Source organism: Rattus norvegicus, chromosome 3 (assembly GCF_036323735.1).
Source record: "Rattus norvegicus strain BN/NHsdMcwi chromosome 3, GRCr8, whole genome shotgun sequence".
Classification (NCBI taxonomy): domain Eukaryota; kingdom Metazoa; phylum Chordata; class Mammalia; order Rodentia; family Muridae; genus Rattus; species Rattus norvegicus.
In genome coordinates, this window is record NC_086021.1 from 80,594,745 (window position 1) to 80,610,918 (window position 16,174).

The 16,174-nt window shown below is 43.6% G+C and overlaps 2 long non-coding RNA genes across 2 annotated transcripts in view; one reads left to right on the forward strand and one right to left on the reverse strand.

Moving 5' to 3' along the window:
* The window catches only part of LOC134486386 (uncharacterized), a 171,291-nt gene that overhangs the window by 126,589 nt on the left and 28,528 nt on the right, over nt 1–16,174 (forward strand). The gene's annotated exons all lie outside the window — the stretch shown is intronic.
* On the reverse strand, nt 7,882–13,683 carry LOC120101575 (uncharacterized). The gene is made up of 3 exons (XR_005502244.2): nt 13,490–13,683; nt 10,613–10,740; nt 7,882–9,235 (listed from the first exon to the last, which is right to left on the reverse strand). It is a non-coding gene; the product is annotated as an uncharacterized LOC120101575 (long non-coding RNA).

The window sequence follows — 16,174 nt, forward strand, 5'->3', positions numbered from 1 at the left end:
CACTACCCGCAAAGGCCCAGGCGTGTGCTTCCCTGGTTAGCTGTCAGCCCCACCATGGGAGCTAAGCCTTCTCTGTCCATTCCCTCAGATTCCTATTCTGAAGAGGCGCGTGGCAGCTCGAATGTCCAGGTAGTGGTGTTTCCAATGACACATGGTGGGCAAGCAATGATATAAGATACAAAACACTGACAGAATTTACAGGTAACATGGACCTGGGTACTGAGCGCTGTGGATTCAGAGCCGCCCAAGCTATTGTTAGCACGAGTAAAACTCTAGCTTCGGTTTCTATATAAATAGGATGAATTCCTGAGCACATCAACAGAATAATTGATTTAAACAGTTAAGATTATAATAATCTGAAAAAAATCAAATAAATGTTCAGGCTTTTGAAAAACCTTTCTGGTCTGCGGGGACACTCGTGGAAACAACCTGGAATTTCTTAAGGAGAAACATCCTACATTTTGAATTTTAGCAGCTAAGAAGGAACTAAGCCAATCTGGCATCTGGCTTCTTATATCCCACATGGAAACCACACCGTGGCTCATTCATGCCAACATATTACTGTGTTAATTGGTTTCAAAGACTTCATTTAAATAAATAAAATACTACATTCTAGAAAAACATCTCATTGAGTCTGGTGGACCTTAGACCTGTGACCCCCCCCCCCCAAGTACTCAAGAGAGAGAAGAACCAAGTTCAAGGTTAACCTGGTCAACTTACTAAGTCTCTGCTTCAAAATAAAACATACAGAAAGGACTGGGGAGATAGTTCTCTGAGGGGGTGAAGAGTATTTATAAGGCTCTGGGTTCAGTAACAAAACAAAAGACCCAAGAAAGGGGCAAGAGAAGTTAGCAAGGCAGCATTAGTCTCTTTGGGGTCTAGATGCAATTTTTATATTTGGATTTTTTTTCATCAGTTCTTGAATGCAAGAGTTTTTAGGCAAGGCCGAGGAAAGACAGTGGTAACTCTGCCTGAGGTAGTCTTCTGAAGTGTACAAGGTTCGTCTCTCCAAGGGCAGCAGGTTGGGCCACAGGTGGTTGCTTGCTGCCCTTCTTTAGTTGGTTTGATGCCTGCCCTAAGGGTAGAATTTTCTGGAAAGAGCTATACAATCAGAATTAGCCAAGGTTCCCGGGTGCCTCTCTTTAGAGGGAAGTAGCCTAAGCAGGTGTGGAGAAAGGTCGTTTCCATGGCAGCCGTCACTAGGCGCTCTGCCAGGGAGGCTGTCTGGCACTTAATTGGACTGGATGCAAGATGTCAGTGTCTCTGAATGGCCCTGCTGTAACAGGAATAATGTGTGAGCAGCCTTCCACCTCCCGCTCTCACAGAGCAAAACATGGCAGTATGGAAAGCAGATTGAGGGTGAATAGGTCTAACACCCATCGCTGCTGGGTCTCTAGCTGCGTGAACTGGGGAAGTCATTCTGTCTTCCATCCCTTTCAACCTCATGGCTCTGTTCTACAGAGTGGGCCTGAAAACACAGCTGTCCTCCTCACGGAGCCAGAGTGAGCCATCAAGGAGATAGACCACATAAAAACACATTGTCAGGCTCAGAGTAAAAACGCAAGGATGTTTAGCTGCTGGTGCAAATAATAACTCTCTAGATATGGGTGGATGGATTACAAGTGGGCAGGGAATTGGAGGGAAGTGTGGTCCTCTCTGAGTCACTATAGGAAAGCATCTTAGGAGGAAAAAATCTCCTAAAAAGGCACCATGGGGAGGAGAGCTTGCAGGTAGGGAGGGGAGCTAAGATTAGATAGAATCCATTCTCCACCTGATGCTGCCAGAGGGTTGTGTTAATAGTGCTAAAGGGCACTAACGACACAGACGAGCAATGAGTGTTAGAGAACAAAGAGATGAGAAGCCATTCTAGAAGCTACGTTAGTGACTGGAAGCCATAAGAATTGAGTGGCAACTTACCAGCTTGGAGCCTGACCTGCTGAGGGTGGGCTGTGGCTAGCAACTCACAGTTAGCTGTAAAGGCAGGGTAAGGCTTTCCAGGAAAGTATGGCCTATTAGGAAGGGACTGAGGTCAAGACATCCACAAGCTATGATCACAGGGCTCTCGGAAGATCATCAGAACTTTCAAAGGTCTTTAGAGACTAGAGTCTCAACTCAAGGGGAAAGGTTTTGTGTTCAGAGGCACTGAAGTCCTGTCTAAAGGAAATGCAGGGACAAAGGGTGGAGCAGAGACTGAAGGAAAGACCATCCAGAGACGGCCCCACCTGGGGATCCATCCCAGATGCAGCCACCAAACCCAGTCACTATTGCTGAAGCCGAGAAGTGCTTGCTGACAGGAGCCTGATATGGGTGTCTCCTGAGAGGCTCTGCCAGAGCCCTACTGATACAGATGAGGATGCTTGCAGCTAATCATCAGACTGAGTGTGGCACCCCAATGGAGGAGTTAGAGAAAAGACCGAAAGAGCTAAAGGGGTTTGCAACCAAATAGGAAGAACAACAATATTAACCAACCAGTTCCCCCAGAGCTCCCAGAGACTAAACCACTAACCAAAGAATACACATGGAGGGACCCATGGCTCCAGCCACATATGTAGCAGAGGATGGCATTGTCTGGCATCAACAGGAGGAAAAGTCCTTGGTCCTGTGAAGGCTTGATTCCCCAGTATAGGGGAATGCCAGGGTAGTGAGGTGAGAGTGGGAGCATCCTCACAGAAGCAGGGGGAGAGGGAAGGGGAGAGGTGGTAACCAGGAAAGGGGATAACATTTGAAATGTAAATAAATAAAAATATCCATTAAAAAAACAGAAGAACAAAAGGAGCTTCCATTTGAAAGGCTGTGATAAATGTAAGTGACATAGGATGTTGCCTTTCCCCTCCTTTCTTTCTTCCTTCCTTCCTTCCTTCCTTTCTTTCTTCCTTCCTTCCTTTCTTCCTTTCTTTCTTCCTTCCTTCCTTCCTTCCTTCCTTCCTTTCTTTCTTTCTTCCTTTCTGTTTTGATGCAGAAGAGTAAAATACATTTTAATTTTCAGGGAAAAATATGACTTGCAGTAAAATATAAGACATTAATTGACCCGGAGATAGTTCCAAATTGTTCTAATGAGAAAAGAAATAGAAAAGGCATTCGATGTGTCAAAATCCACTGGCAGCCATCTAGTGTGGAAGGAAAACAAAACCAGGATGTAGAAGTATGTCATGCCAATCCCACTAAACAAACAGATCTCAGATTCAAACGCAGAGAGATCAAGGCCAGACCTTGCTATAGCGAACTTCTCAGATAAGAGAATGGTTTTTAAAAAATTCCAGGTTATATGTAAAAAGAGAAAGGGGGAGCTAACCATACATAAGAATAACCACCAGTCTAGGAAAAGTTCATGGGCACTTGCTATTCTTTCATCATTTTCATCCATTTTTCATCACCTTCTCCCCTACTCGATGTCTTCTAGCCCTTTGACCTCATTATCTCTCTGTAAGAACTATTGGTGGTAAGTCCTCTTTCCTGCATACACACCCAGTTATTCAATGTGTGCTCAATGTGCCTCAGCAGCATAGAGGGCTAAGTGTTTGCAAGAGCATATGTGATTCTTGCTCTCAGACCTTGCAGTCTGGGAGAAAGGCATTTTTACACAGATAAATAAATATGACTGGAGGCAGGAGATCAATATCATGAGTCCTACGAAGGCAGAGCTTTGAGGATATGACCTATGAGGCAGGAGCTCTGAGTTCTCACCGGATGGACTGAGGGGGCTTTAGGATTCCAACAGCAAAGGTGAGATAACAGTTGATTCTTACCATAAGCACGGAGGAGAGGATATGAGGCCTAAACATCAGCAGGCAGCCTGGTAGACAGCAGGGAGGACAGAGTTGTGGAAGAAACACATTCCAGTGGTGGAATTCTACATGTCAAAGACATTGTTCTCAGAAGTGTGGCCCAGAGAGGATGACAGTTCTGAGGCAAGATGATGATGGCTGGCTGGCCTTCTTGTTGAGTGGATAGCAAAAGGAGTGAAAAGAGAGGGCTTAGCTTTGACAGAGACTTGATGGGGGATGGGTGTCAAAGGACCGGTTGGTGTGGGAATATTGGAAGGACCAGAATCAAAAGTTCGTTTCAGGGCTCCCATGTCTTTGATCTTTCTCTCCCAGAAGACAGTGCCCAGCATTCTTGGTTTCTGAAACAGCCTTCTGTTTTTGCTTTAGTGAGGATGAACTCTCCTGTTTCTGCTTCCAGTCCCAAGGAGAAAACTTAATACATGACCTGTGCTAAGAGACTTGGCTCTTCATCCTGACACTCATCTCTCCAAAGGGTTAAGTGATTTATGTAACTTGGGTCAGATCTGACTTAAATGGAAGGTTGGAGACAATGAGAGGCTTACCTGCCTCACTGAGTTCCTCCCCTAACCCCCACTGTGAAGGAAAGGGAAAGAGATTTCATTGAGGTGTGTACAGATGTTAGCTTAGGGAACTGAAATATTCCTAAGACATTCTTGGCGAGGGAACTTAATGCTTCATACCAGCAGGCAAAAAAAAAAAAAAAAAAAGAAAAAAGTTTGAAGTTCTTTCCCTAGATAGTGAGTTTTAAATAGAGACTTGATGTGGGAAGGTTGACATATAAATCTTCCTGGGCTTCCACTTGAGGACCACGTTTGATCCAACAAACAGCACTTAGCCATAATGAGCCATGTGACAGAGGGTATTTACAGATTTACAGAATCTTTATGTGGATCTTGTGCAAACATGACTGAAAAAAAGCTTGTGAAAATTCTGCTCTAATAAATGAGTGCTTGGCTATCTGTGTTTGTTAAATTAAATGGCTCAGCCATTGTTCTCTTGTAAATACCCAAGGGTACCGGTCCACATTTGGGAGAAATGCACTGCAACATTTCTGTTAGGAAAAAGAAACGAAACAAAACAGTTGGTGGGGGGCTGTAGGGAATCACTAACTTCTGTTTCGTTTTTTACACTGCTAACTTGATAAGAAATATGCTGCCGAGTGTGAGGACCTAGGGCAGCCATTGCTGAGGCCACGCCTCTAACGGTAAACAAGGGGAATGGAAGCAGAATCGTTTCATGTTTGAAAGACTCATTTGGGACACAGGTAGGTAATGCTAGAATCCAAATATTTTGTCACACTCACAATTAGGAATCAAACCTAGTTGCTCCATAATTGAAAAATTGTGAAGTTCTCATTCCTAGAAAGACTGGAAGGTTTTGCCATCTCACAAGTCCTCTTCCTTAAGAAGAGAAGATGAGGGGCTGGGGATTTAGCTCAGTGGTAGAGCGCTTACCTAGGAAGCGCAAGGCCCTGGGTTCGATCCCCAGCTCCGAAAAAAAGAACCAAAAAAAAAAAAAAAAAAGAAGAGAAGATGAGCCGTAAATACCCTTTGTCACGAAGGCACATTACAGCTTGGTGTTTTCATGGAGCGTTCGTCATGGTATGGGATTAAAGTGCTCCTTTGCATTCACTATTTGAAATCAAATCTTTTATAAGTGAGTTGTGGTAAATGAAGTGTGTGTGTGGTGGTGGTGGGGACTGGACTCAGGGTTTAGGCATGGCAGGCAATATTCTATCACTGAGTTATCTCCTCAGCCAAGATGAAGAATTTACTACACACCCAGCTGCCATCAAGTACTGGGGCTGCCTAAAACTTCCACGGTGACATAAGCTAAGACTTTGTCTCAACTCAACATCAGTGACAAAATCTCTTCTCATTGTCCCATTCAGATAGCTCTAGACCACAGAGATCAGTGTTTTAGGATAAAGGGAGCCTCTCTACTCTTCATTTCTTTGCTATGCCGATGCTGGCAAAGGGCTGAGTGTAACTCTTCTTCTCTGAGTACTAGGGTGAGAACACCAACATACTAACAGCTATGTCCAGAGCAAAGTTTGTCATTAAGGCAGGCCATTGCCACTGTCACCACCACTATGGCCCTCTCAGACTGTCACTTTATTCCCCTGTAGAGATGCAGAATTCTCTCACTTGCTGCTACAAGGCTTAACAAGTCTGAAGACATAGACAAGCAAGACATCTTGTTTCTTTTAATCTGCCCAAATAATTTGTCTCGCCTTGAAGTCAAATCCCAGGCTAAATAAAGAAAGAGTTTTCTCTCGAACTGTCAAGGGGAAAAATGGTTTTCTAAATGGATTTCTTCTATGTCTTAACCCTGATACATGATCAAAATTACTATTTAGGCAACACACACACACACACACACACACACACACACACACTATTCCTTCCATCCAAACTCCTTTGGATAAGGATAAAGGGTTGAGAATAAAAATTTAGATCCCAAAGGATAACATGTTAGGAATAGAAGGCTTTAAGGCCCAGTGTATATATAGACAACTTGGTGCTGATGTGGATATCTGGCATAGACGAAGATGGCTAACACTGGATATACAAGGGCCTATGAGCCAGCCTAAAATGGATGACACCAGATGTCCAGGAACCCAAAGTAAACAGTGATCTAATCTATTCTCTAACCAGCTTAGGTAGAAAACCACTGTGGTGGTTTGAGTGAGAATAGCTCTTGTAGGCTCATATATTTGAATGCTTAGATGTGGTAAAAGGAATGATGAGCTTTCCCTGAGGGTTCCAGCTCTTCCTACCACTGTTCTCTAGGTGGAGCAACCTTCACCTGGTTCTAGGATACAGCATGCTCAGGTCTAAGGAGTCACCCCCTTTGGTTACAGTCACTAGATTTCATCAGGTAAACAATGAAGACCAGCAAAAACCATTGTGGTGATTTGAATGTGCTTGGCCCAGGGAGTGGCACTATTAAGAGGTGTGGCCTTGATGGAGGAAGTGTGTCACTGTGGGAGTGAGATTTAAGACCCTCATTTTAGCTACCTGGAAGACCCACAGTCAGATTAAGATGTGGAGCTCTCAGCTCTGCCCTGCACCATGCCATGCTTCCCACCATGATGATAATGGGCTGAACTTCAGAAGCAGTATGCAGCCCCAATTAAATGTTGTCCATTGTAAGAGTTGTCTTGGTCATGGTGTCTTTTACAACAATGGAAACCCTAAACAGAGGCAACCATTGAGCAGGGTAGCAGCTTGATTAGAACTGTGTTCCAGAAAGAACTCTCTGGACTCAGTGAGGACTGATGAGCTGGAGCAAGCAAATGATGAAAGCAGAAAGCATAGTTATGATTTGTTGTATGCTGAAACATAGTTGTAGTCTGTTGTATGCTGAAAGTGAAAGATGATGAGGCTTTGAAAGCAGTCATAATGAAATTGGCCAGTCTGATATTAAGGTCAACCATGTCCTAACACACCTCCCATGGCTCCAGGCCTTGATATACCTACCATGGTGGTCTTGGTACCCATGTCTCCTTCATTGTCCTAGGTGATCTTTCATGAAATATGAAACCTGAGTACACATGTCACAAGTATGGCCACAGATTTTTTAATGTGCAATACACACCATGAGAGATTTCTAGTACTTAGAAAGTTTTGGCTCACTGACGTTTTCCTTATCCTGCTCATGAGATTACCCAAACATCTCCATTATTTCTATCATATTTTGGCCTTAACCACAGTCATAGGTTATAGTTGCACAGTGATTACCCATCAAACATTTTACATTTCTTAAGATGAGTAAAGTCAAGAGAAGCCTCTATATAGATGAGATCAATGCAAACTCATATATAACAATAACAATAGTAGTAAAATAATATAGCATTGTATTTTATACAAACTGTAATTTGTGTGTGTGTGTGTGTGTGTAGATATTAAACAATCCCATGCCTACATTATTCCTATTAAATAAAGAGAAAACCAGGCTTCAAACAAATTAAGAGACTTTCTAAAGTTTTGTAGGCAGTAGACGGCAGAGCAGAAATTCAAATCCACACCCCTCTTACGTCAGACCTCCAGCACTATCATGATCTTTGGTCCTGAAGAACACCAGCATCTCAACATTTCCTCACAAATGCTAATTTATTTTCGGTCTAGCTCCATGGTGTAAGGTCAGAGTAGAACAAACTGCAAGCATCCATTCTAACTCGGTGGCGGAAGATGAGTCTGTATCTCAGATCACGAAGGATTCTCGTAGATTTTAATCTGACGCTTGGGATCTGAGGATTTAATCCAAGGATCCAGATCAGATAAACTCTCAGACCCAGCACACCATATGCCTAATCTCGACCCAGCGAGAAAGAAATACGTATGATTTCCTTCTTCTAAGAGTTCATGACTAGATTATGGGGTCCAGTTATATAGTTATGACACTAGTGAGACAGCAGTCTTCATAAACTTGAGAAGAGACTCAAATGGTGCTTTGCGCTGTGGTGACAGCAGTCTATTAGTCCCCAGATCGTTAGCAGCCATATCTGCCAAAGGAAGGATTCTATCAGCCAAGACTCTAAAAATCAAACCTACACCTACCTGCCACATTGAAATTTTTTGGCTAAAAGTCCCAAATTCTGATCATCGGCCGCTGAGCATTACAAAGAACTTCTAAAAAGTCTGATGGCATAGAAAAAGTAAACAAAAGATTAATATCCAACATTTATATGCAAGCCATACATCATTAATGATCATTATGGAGAACTTGCTTAGTTCAAATGAGGTTCCAGAAGACTGGAAGCGTTTCATTGTAACACCAGTATTTATAATAGCCACCCTGGGGAACAGCAGGCCCATCAACGTGACATAGCTAATATGCAAGGTAATGGAAATAAGTAGAGGTGAAACAGAGCCGCACGGACACTGAATTATCTTGGGAGCCAACTTCCATGCAAATAATTAGAACCGGCCCTGCTTATTAGCAGAGTGGAGAGGACATTGCCTGAGACACCTTAGGTCACATTTTAACTTCCCACTTAAAACTGGCACAGCATGTGGCCCTGCTTCTTAAAATTACAGCCAGAAACATTCAGTGGAACTGACAGAGGACGAAGAGCTCCTCATGAAATCCAAGGAAGATGCTCATCCAGAGTCAGGAAGCAACATGGTGACGGCCAAGAACAGGTCCAGATCTTGGTTCCTGTCCCTGTAGAACACTTTCCCAGTCCCTTAGCCTGCCCCTTTGCAGTGTTCTTAGCTGTAAAATGAAGACTCTATTGGCACAAGGGAATACGAGCCTTGTAAGTAGATGAGGGGAGGGGGGAAGGGGAGCACACAGTGCAGCGGGCTGAGCAGCAGGCGTGGAGGGTGTTCATGCCACGGGCGAGTCAAACACTGGTGAGGAACGCCCTTGACGAGGGTCCTTCAGCTGGAGCCTGTTGATGCTTTGCACCAAGTTAGAACTGGTGTGCCAGGCAGCCATTCTCACTTAAAAGAAAAACAGAAAAGAAATAGCTGTTGTTGAAGAAGAAGAAGAAGAAGAAGAAGAAGAAGAAGAAGAAGAAGAAGAAGAAGAAGAAGAAGAAGAAGAAGAAGAAGAGGAGGAGGAGGAGGAGGAGGAGGAGGAGGAGGAGGAGGAGGAGGAGGAGGAGGAAGAAGAGGAGAAAGAGGAGGGGAGGAGGAGGAAGAACCTCAACTTTAAAATGCTGGAGCTAAAACTCAAGTTTATAAACCCACTAATGCTGCCTGCATCCCACCTCTTGAGCCCCACCCCCACCCTCCCAGTGGATATTATGGTAGAAAATTGATTGGGAATTTGACAAGCTAATCACTGTACTAGTTACTCTGTAACAAAAGCAATTTTAAGAAGGAGGGCTTGTCTGGGCTCACAGTTTGAAGGTGTAGTCCCTCATTTTGGAGAAGTCACAGAGGAAGAAGCAGGAGGCAGCTGATCGCTGTACATCCATAGTCAGAAAACGGAGAAAGAAGAAGACTCACACTCCATTAGCATTCTCACTTTTACGGAGTCTGGGACCCCAGCTTGCGAAATAGTAGCTTCCACACTGAATGCGAGTCTTCTTCCCTCGGTTACCCTCTAGAGTCTTCCTCAGAGACATGCCCACAGTGTTGTGTCTGGAGTGATCCTATCAATGTGGCCATCAATATTAACCATTACAATGATAATTATTAGTGACATGTATACAATTATATAGTCAAATATGTACTATGGTGGCCACATTGAAATGAAGGTTTTCTAGTCTTATTGGTATTATTCATGTATAGTTGACAATTACAAATATAATTATATATAATATATATTATATATGTGTGTGTGTATGCGTGAGTGTGAGTGTGTGTGAGTGTGTGTATGAATGTGTGTATGAATGTGTGTGAGTGTGTGTGTATGAATGTGTGTGTATGAATGTGTGTGTGAATGTGTGTGAGTGTGTGTGTGAGTGTGTAAGTATGTGAGTGTGTGTGAATGTGTGTGTGAGTGTGTGAGTGTGAGTGTGTGTGTGAGTGTGTGTGTGTGTGTGTGTGTGTGTGTGTGAAACATGATGATTAGATTAAGGTTTTGTGGAGTGCAGGGGGATAGCAGTGAACCAAGCCCTCATACATGCTACCTGAGCACTCTACCACTGAGCTACATCCCTGGCCCAGACAGATGCCCTTCTAAGTGTTGTAGGAAGCAGACCCAGGAAGTCTACAGAAAGCTAACATTAAGCTTCTGTTTTCACACGCTGGTGAAGATTATTCTTGACTAAACTTAACTGAACCTCATGGAGCTTTAACTTTTAAAGACTCATGGAAACCTTAATTCTTTAAAACAAATCGTAGTAGTGTTGCGATCCAGCAGCTACTCACCGGCCTCTTTCCTTAACAAAAGGCTTTCATTATGATCCTTCTGAAGAAGCATTTTTTTTTCTTCTCAAAAGTGTGGTGAACTATGGATCTTTCTTATAACTTTTCTCACATTTCGTCCTTCATCTCACCTTGATGCACAAAAAGAAACAACTCAGTTACTGCACTGTGCTAAGTGGGAGGTGGTCCAAAAATGACTTACATGTTCAATGCTGCCATGAAGTAGGAAGGCGACCCTGTGTCTACCTCGAGTACAAGACAAATGGTCAAACCCTAAAGTCGCCCAAACTTGGGAGTAATGTGGAATCTCTGACGCCATTACCAAATTTTTCTTTACATTTTAACCATGATATCACATCTTGCTGTCATTGCACACTGAAGACTGCAGGGGCCCTCTGTCATCTGAGAATATTATCAAAAGGCCATTTTCAAGCTCTGGGGGACAGAAACTCTAGTAAGGCAGAGAGCAGCCAGGTTCTGATTTGCAGAGATGTGGGCTTCTTGTCCCTGTTTGAAATCAAAAGGAATAAGGGAATAACGGGATGCTGAGGTGAGCTTTGCACCACTCTCCCTTTCTCCTGCTTCTGTTCTAGGCCTCGTCAATCTCTGATGGTTTGCACGGTTTCCAGATACTAAAGAACAGTTAGGAAGCAATGTTCTTTATGGGATGAGTAACAGAAAGTGATCATTTGTGGTGACTTTTGGCAAAGGACAGAAGTTTCCACTTAGTTAAAAGCCTTAGGCACATGGGAACCTGTTGTTCCCATTCCTGGGGCTCGCTCCCACATTTCTGTTTTCTGTGCCTCATGTCATCTCCAGCATTCTCCTGCATCAGGGAGATGTGGAGCTCTCAGGCTATAGAGCAGCGATTCACAACCTGTGGGTTGTGACCCTTTACTGGAGGGTCAGAGAACCTTTCCACAAGGGTCACATTTCAGATATCTTGCGTTATTAGATTCTACATTGCAGTTCGTAACAGTAGCAGAAATGCCATCGGGAGGTAGCAGTGAAATAATTTTATGGTTGGGGGTCTCAACAATACGAGGCACTGTATTAAAGGGTCACGGCATTAGGAAGGTTGAGAACCGCTGCTCTAACACACCAGAAAGTCACGGGGAAGGATGTGAGAAACGGAACCCTCTCTGGGTTCGCTTGTAGCACTGTGATGATTCTAGAGTTGATTAGCAAACTAGGGCAGAAAAAAAAATAAGTGGGCATCCAGATGTAGGGGACATCTGCATACTCTCCAGGCGGTATTCCCTCTCTTCAAGGAACCTGGGAATTAGAAAAGGAAGTCTGTAACCCCCTAAGGGGAGCTGGAACAAAAGCAAAACAAGAAGAGAAACTTCCCTCCAGGTGCCCTTCACAAAAGGGACATTCCTTCTCAGAAGCAGAGTTCTCTGGAAATGGTGCTTCCTTGGCCCCTCAGAGGGAACGAGTCTCGGAATTCTCAGAAATGCTCACAAAAGGAGAGTCTTGGGATCGTGACCATTTGTGGTAGCCTTGATATTAATTATGAAAAAGGAAATGGAAGCCATTAGAAAATTCCCAAGAATAGGTTATACAGGGACAGAAGGAAGGCCATTACAGGCGTTTAATACATGCACAATGTGCCTCCATAGTTCTCAAAGAAGCACATGAAGCTTGACGATCCAAACCACTAAATGTCATACTTGGTGGTGTGGGTATTTATAGAGCTTGGGTACATGCCTAGCCACACACAAAATGTTTCTTTCAATAGTTATCAAGAGAAGGCTTATAATAGTCGTTAAGCAAAGGCATCACATGTAGGAGTGGGATTAGTAGGGTCAGAAGAGGGTTTTGTGGTCCTCAAGTGGAGAGCTTACACTTTTATTTATTTAGTTATTTACTTTTTAATTGCATTTTTATTTATATTTTAAATGTTATCCCATTTCTTGGTTTCTCCTCCAGAAACCTCACTCACTCACCCACTCCTTCCCATCTCCCCGCCCTGACATTCCCCTACATTGGGACATGGAGCCTTGACAGGACCAATGTCCTCTCCTCCCATTGATGGCCGATAAGGCCATCCTCTGCTACATATTCGGATGGAGCCATAGGTCCATTTCCGTGAGAACTTACATTTTAATCCTTGATTAAAAATGGAAAGTCCCTCTAGCCTTTCCCAGACACCAGAATCCCAGAGGTGGGATTTTAAAGGCACCTCAGCTATCAGGAAAGTTGCAAGACTTTGGGACAACTCGTAGTCCCTTGCAAGCCCAGACATAACACTTTATAGAGAACCAGAACCAATTACATTGGAGACGGTGCTGCAGTTGCCAAGTATTGTACAACTTCTGATGGGTTTGGAATGAAGAATAGAAGGCAGGCCTAGAGCAAAATGAGCTGAGTTGGGATAGGGGAAATAGATTCAGAATGCAAAAAGCAGGGCTCTTTGATGGGCTGAAGGACTGACACATGGAAAATGTAATGCATTATTGACAAACACGTATGCTGGCTGCAAAAATAATTAACACAAGCAGAAAAGAAACAGGAATGAAATGGACCAGAAAGACTTTGAAAGATTGTGAAGTGGCCGCTGAAATTGCCGAGCTAATGTCAGAGAGATGATTAAAATTTTCCAATAGAATAGGTGCATAGGTACTTAGGGGAACGTGATGCAAACCAAGAGAGAGTGGATCATTATATGAATCTGCACGGAGGCACCAATCAGCATTTTATGCACAACTTTGCAGAGCACACTTTAGCAGATGGAGGAAGCTCTTAAAAGCTGATAGCTAAGCCGAGTCTGCCTGCCTTTCTGTTCCATAACAACCATCCCTGAAATGGGCACTTGTTCAATGCATAACCAGTTCGCACAATAGAATTGCAGAAATACCAATGTGCTCATAAAGATACCTCCAGAGAGAGGAAGGGAAGGCAAACATTCCGTCTAAGTGTGTATCTGGATGGCTGGTCCTCGTCAGACTGGACGGAGACTTAGCAACCAGAACTCACAGTGAAGGTTGAGTGACAGCAAGGAGAAATCCTTCTGCACACTGAACTGTACCCAGGCAGGCACGCACGCATGCACTCTTGCAGAAACTGTATGGCTGCAATAACAAAAACAATTAGATAGCGGATGGTGGGTACTCTAAAAGAGAATAATTCTTCATGATCAGAATGACTTTTTCGCTCGTTCAACAGAAAAAGACTCTTATTTTTTTATTTGTTGGCAAAGCCAAATTAGAAAAAATATATATCTTTACAACCACAGGAGACAAATGAGTGATACCAAATATCACTAAAAGTGCTATTAATCTACAAGTGATATAAAATTACCATCTCAGCACAAAGAAAGCCCATATAATCTGAATTTCCCGAGGATCATAAAAACGAATGAGAAGCGAAATTGAGAGTAAGTATGCTTTTGAGATGCGGTTAAGGGTTTCATGCATTGTTAACAAATGTGGCCAGACAGGGTGGTGATTTTACCTTGAATAGAGACAGAAAACTTCCAAATGGGACCAAACCATCCTCCGATGAGTGTCTGATGACACCTTGGAGGGCACTCTCCTCCTTTCTTCGATATTTAAATGTGGCCAATTAGCTATTGACTTTATAGCCCATTCCCCTCTGTTTTGATTTGATCGTTCTGTGTATTCCAGAAGCCAAAAATAGCTCTGGGTGGAGTGAGGGAGAACACGTCAAGGGTGGAGTGAGGGAGAACACGTCAAGGGTGGAGGGACAGAGAATACGTCGAGGGTGGAGTGAGCGGGAACACGTCAAGAGTGAGAGAGAACACGTGGAGGACATGGATCAAAATGTTCTGGTTAGTGTACCAGGTGCCTGCGTGACCCATGAGGAACACACAGGATGGGTGTCTCCGTCGCTATGGGACCGTCTCCACATCTGCATAAAGTCCCCTTTCAGTTAATATCATCGCCTTGCACTCTGGCCAGAGCATCGGGATCGCAGTCGATTGGCTGTCTATTTTTATAAGCCTCCAGAAGGGAACGATGGCCCAGCCAGTGACAGATGGGAAGTAGTGACTTGGGGATGTTGAGGGTGAGCGAGGTCAGTGAGGATGTAAAGAGGGAAACACAGAGTGAGGTAAAACACACGTACAGAGACAGGAGGAGGAGAAGTGTTTGCAGTTCTTCCATATTTTTTTTAAAACAGAAGAAAACTAAAGGATAACAGAGATGCAATCGCCACTACCAACAACGGTACTAGAGAAAATGTGGAAAAGGACATTCATGTGGCCGTTTTCCCAAGGGTATCATGGGAATGGAATGCTGAGGTTACTGGGAAAGCTTCTAAGGATTCTTGCAGCGGTCTCTGACCATTTGCAGCTATCCAGGGAAAGACGTAAGGTCTGGCTGCCTTCAGAGACTTTCTCTTTTATGGGCTTCATTTTTTAGTATCTAAATTATTCAACATATAAGACCTCTCTGTGCAATGAGCAGAAACTCTCCTCTTAGAATGTCCTGTTACTCAGAAGTACAGCCCGGCCCCACGTAACCAGATCAAAGTTAACTTGGAATTGCAACTGAAGCCCCACTGAACCAGGTACCTTTCCCTAACATCACAAAAGCGAGAGACACCAAAGGCATAGAGATGGCGAGCACAGCATTTTATACTATGGCACAGAGAAAAATCCAGGTTTGTGAGGTCTAATGCCTGAGTCTGTAGCACAGTCTCAAGAAACAATTTAAAACCTGGATGCCAGATCATACATGAAATGGGAAATTTATCTTGAACAATGAAGAAATCACAGCATCAGGGCCTTCCTAATGCTGGCACCTGCAACTTCAAGACACTGGGTGTGGAGACACCTGCCGGTAATCCTGGCATTTGCTGGGCACAGCCAGGAAGCTCACCTCCACTTTGAGACAGTCTTTTTTTTTTTTCTTTTTTTTTTTCCGGAGCTGGGGACCGAACCCAGGGCCTTGCGCTTCCTAGGCAAGCACTCTACCACTGAGCTAAATCCCCAACCCCTCACCTCCACTTTGAGATCAGACAGCAATAGACCATAAGTTCCAGATCGGACTCTGTAGCAAAAATGGAAAACACAAATAAACAAGATAGAACAAATAGGAAAAGCTTTAGTTTAGTTTTGTTTTGTTTGGGGGTTATAATTTAATTGTAACATTTCTCCCTTCCTCATTTCTCCCTCCAAACCCCTTCAAACTCTCCCAAATGCACTCCTCCCCGGTTCTCATTCAAACTCATAGCCTCCTTTTTTGATAATTGTTCTCATATGAATGAACGTATATATGTATGTACGTGTGTATGTGTATATGTTTATACAAATGAATTTCTAAACATGACCTATTCTGTCTGTACAATATTAGTGGTATGCATGTTTTCAGGGCTGACTATTTGATACTGGACAACCAGTTGGTGTGCTCTTCCCTGGGGACGTCCACCTGTCCTGCCCAGCTTTTCTCAGTTGCCTGTAGTTCTTTGTGTAGGGTTGGGACGTCATGGGCTTTTCTCTGACATTTGACCATTGGTGTCATCCCTGCTCTGCTCCCAAATATCAGCCATGTTTTTCAGATGTAACTGTCATCCTCACCCCTCAGCAAGGAACTTCTTTTT